Raw genomic sequence first — 4,389 nt, forward strand, 5'->3', positions numbered from 1 at the left:
TTTTGAACCAATCCTTTCTGATGCAAATTATTACCAGTTTCCTTGGGCTCTATTATTTTTCTTTGTGCATAAAGTAGGGACTAGCACCCTGTCCTTGGGAAGATTTTTCTCTCCACTATTTGTGAAGTACATTGGTATATCTGAAGCAAAATTCTTATTCAAGCAGCAACAACTGTTCCACGGGAACTTCAATTAAACGTTAAAATTTTTTTTATACACTAATTAATGATTCATTGCTTGCAAAACCACAGCAATTATGTATATATATAATGTAATGATGATGACTGTCCACTCATGACTGAGGAAGACCATCACTGGCTATTGTTGCAATGCCTGTGCAAGAGGTTACTGCACCAGTATCAGCTTCATCTGGGTTTGTATCTGCAGCTTCCATGCTTGCTGTGGTGTCTGCCCTCTCAATGGGGCATTGGATAGCTGCCTTACTGGTAATTGAACAACCTAAACTTTTAGGTCCAAAAAGGTTTGCACAGCACTTCATACCTCTTCCACCCTACTGGCATAATCCAGTAACTCCAATATGGATCACTGGCACAGGAATGTGAGAGGGTCACAATCTCAAGCACTAGCAAAAGATCCCCAAAATGTTCAATGCCTTTCTATTCATGTCTGGTTTTGTATCAGAATGGCTTTCTTTTAGAGACATGTTTTAAAAAAAGAAAACTAAAGAGGAAAAAGAAAGAGAGAGTGTGAAAGAAAGAAAAGAAAACAGGTGAAGAGAAGAAATAAAGGAAAGGAAGAAGTGGGAGTGGACATGGTACTCAGCACTTTTTTCCCAACAGTTAACATTAAACACACACACACACCATGACTCACATGCCTTCAACGTGGACTTTATACAATCCTTAAACTATAGTCTTGGTTTGTGGTGGTGGTCGGAAGCACAAACAAGTTCACCATATAGCAGTTGTTTAGAAATCTTTCGATCGTTCATTTGAACAAGGTGTCCAGTCCAGCATAATCAGTGCTTGTGCATCGTTGCTTCAATGCTCAGGATATCGGTTCCCCTCAAGACCAGTGTCTGGAGTCTGCAAAAACCAGCCAACCAGAAGAATGTGCCCCAGGCATCTCTGACAGAAGTATTCAAAGAAATTTACATGATGCCTGTAAAGAGTATATGTTTCACGTGAATAAGGTACCGATGTCAGCGCATGGTACATAGTAATTTTTGTTCACCTTGTGATGCCATATTGGGACCAGACACGAGATTCAAGAATCCTGAAGCATTCAGTTGCCTTCTGAAACCTTAAAGATATTTCATCATCAAAGGAACAATACTGGTTGAATTTTCTTCCCAATTAGACAAACTGGTCAACCACTTCCAGTACTGTTCCTTCAACTAAGTGCAGGCAAGAACATTACAAGTCTCGTCCTGGCTAATTCTGAGTCCAGATACCTTACAAGATGCAGAAATATGATCCATAAGAATTTGCATATCTTCAATTATATAAGCAACTAAGTCGTAATCATCTGCAAAAAAGAGGGCATGAATTAGAAATTAAAAATCTTTTGAAAGGGCCGTAAATATACATCACATATTCAGCACCTCATATACATCACAGAGGAGCAATCTACAGCAAGAGTGAGAGTAGCACTTAAAATACAAAGAAAAGAGAGTTGGAGCATGCTTGGTACTATTCTGTGCAGGGATGGGCCCATGTCTCCATTATGATTTATTGATACAAAGTAACTCGTACAGCCAAATATTTTCTACAGAGTGGCCCTACTTACTGTATCGAAATCAATAAAACCTGGACAAGATCCTTATTCTTCTCATAACACTTCTGCATCTGTCTTGCTGTAAAGATTGTATCCATTGTTCCCCTACCAGAATGGAAGCCACACTGAGATTCAGATGGGATATCATTTACAAGGCATTATGTAGGCGGGCAAGAATACTTGCTAGAACATTGACAGCAGAATAATATCTTTATGGTTGGAGGTAGTTCATCGTTTTCTAGGAGGGAAAACTAGAAGAGAAGCGTAGGGAGGCTGATTATGGTTTTGCAGTTCGATCTGAAATCCTTAAAAAGTTGAAGAAGCTTCCTATCCCTATAAGTAACTGTTACGAAGATGTAAAAAAGCGATCTGAGAGAAATATGACAGAAAAAAATATAATGAAAAAGACAGAGACAGAATAGAAGATATATTGAGAGAAAAAGACAGTAGAAGACAGCCGGAGAAAGAGGAAAACAGAGAGTAGATGTGTAGGTGAGATATTTAAAAAAACATCAATACAGTTTAAGCAGAGGGGTGGGGAGTAAACGATAAAATGTATCGATATATATCTGAAAGCTCATTCTGCTTTCTTATATCTTTACTACATTCCATACAATAAAATGCAATGTGTTTCACATCAGTCACGGTGGCAGAGAGAAGCTAAACAACAAACGGAGTGGGAGTCAGAGATACTCAATGCAAGTGAACTGTTGTGAGAGGATTTACTAAGAAGTCGTACAAACCTTACATAAATAATATTTATTTTAACAATTTCACACACATATATAAATTTATATATATGAAATTCCATATGCGTAATAAAAGTCATAAGACAATATATTTTCATATATAAGAGTGTATAAAGATATGTACACAAAGAGAAGACCTCTGACAGGACTTCTTACATGCTAAAAAGGGTAGTTAAACCCAGTCACGAAAGATAATGCTAAAGGCACGCCGATAAGGCATTAGAATGAAAGGAATTATTTTTAGTTAATCCCATGCTAGAGTTTTCCAATTAATGAGCAAATAAATTAGTATGTCATCGTAGTTCATCAGTGAGATCACCAAAACAATGCATAATTATGTAGCAATAATACATAGCGAAAAAACCAGGGGCGAGCTACATACTTATAATATTATGGATTCAAATCAAGTGAGCAGACGTATTCACATAGCCAGCAGCAAATAATTAATTTTTAAAAATTGCATACTATAAGCCTAAGGATTAGAAAGTTTTACTGTATAAATCATAAGAGTAAAAAATTTAATTCCTTTCATTTTAGTGCTTTATCGGCGTGCCTTTAGAATTATTTTTTATAGTTGGGTTTAACTGCCTTTTTAGCATGTAAAAAGTCCTGCCAGAGGTCTTCTCTTTGTGTATATATCTTTATACACTTTTGTATATGAAAATATGTTGTCTTATGACTTTTATTACGCATGCGAATCACTGGTAATAAATTATTCTAAATTTTTTACCCTTATGATTTACATAGTAAAACTTCCTAATTCTGAGGCTTATAGTACGAAGTTATTAAAAATTAATTATTTGTTACTGGCAAACAATTAATTGCGCACTTGATTTAAATCCATAATGTTATAAGGATGTAACTTTTTCGGTACGTATTATTGCTATATAATTATTCTCTAAATGAAAACTTACTTTTTTTTCTTTCCGAGTAAAATACATTCGTAACTATATATATATATACTTTATTTAAAGCAGCAGAAAATTCAACAAAACCTGTTACTCTGAGTTTCCCGTTGCCGTTCATCGGACAGTTTTTGGTAGAATGGAACCGATATGTCAATTCTAAGAATTGACATAGAAACGGCAGCGGGAAACTCAGAGTAACAGGTTTTGTTGAATTTTCTGCTGCTTTAAATAAAGCATAATACTCTACCACTGGTATTTGAGTACTCTTTTTCCACCTTGTTTCACATTTATGTATTTACTCCGGTGTACATACATACATACATACATACATACATACATACATACTACATACATACATACATACATACATACATACATACATACATACATACATACATACATATATACATACATACATACATGCATGCATGTGTGCATGTATTCGTGCATGCATGTATGCATACATACACACATACATACATATATATATATACATATATACATACATATATATATATCTTATATCTCTCTCTATATATATATATAGATAGATAGATACATTGTTACGGACGCAAGGAAAATGTAAGCGAACAAAAAAAAACAATATGCCCCTTGTTCCATTAATTGGAATCGAACCGGCGCTCCAGTTGTTCAGGACAATGGTATTTCCTTTGTCCTTTCAAAGAGCACGATTATTAATGGCCCCATGCAGTGATCTATGGCCCCCACACGGTCACGGGACATGTGGTAAGGGTGGGCACGCGGGCGGAGATTGCCCGGCAGGAGAGAAGGAAAATGAAGGAAGTGTACCGGAGGAACTTTATGTTGTTGAACCGATAGTGGTTGCCGGACCTGAAATGGTTGTTGGACCCGAAGTGCTTGTTGAACCTGTAGTGGTTGCTAAATCCGAAGAGATTGCTGAGTCTGAGGTAGTTACTGTTCCGTGTCTTAATGGTTTAACATCTGGACCCTTGTCTCCCGGGACTCATGATGAC

Source organism: Octopus sinensis, linkage group LG5 (assembly GCF_006345805.1).
Source record: "Octopus sinensis linkage group LG5, ASM634580v1, whole genome shotgun sequence".
Taxonomy (NCBI): Eukaryota; Metazoa; Mollusca; class Cephalopoda; order Octopoda; family Octopodidae; genus Octopus; species Octopus sinensis.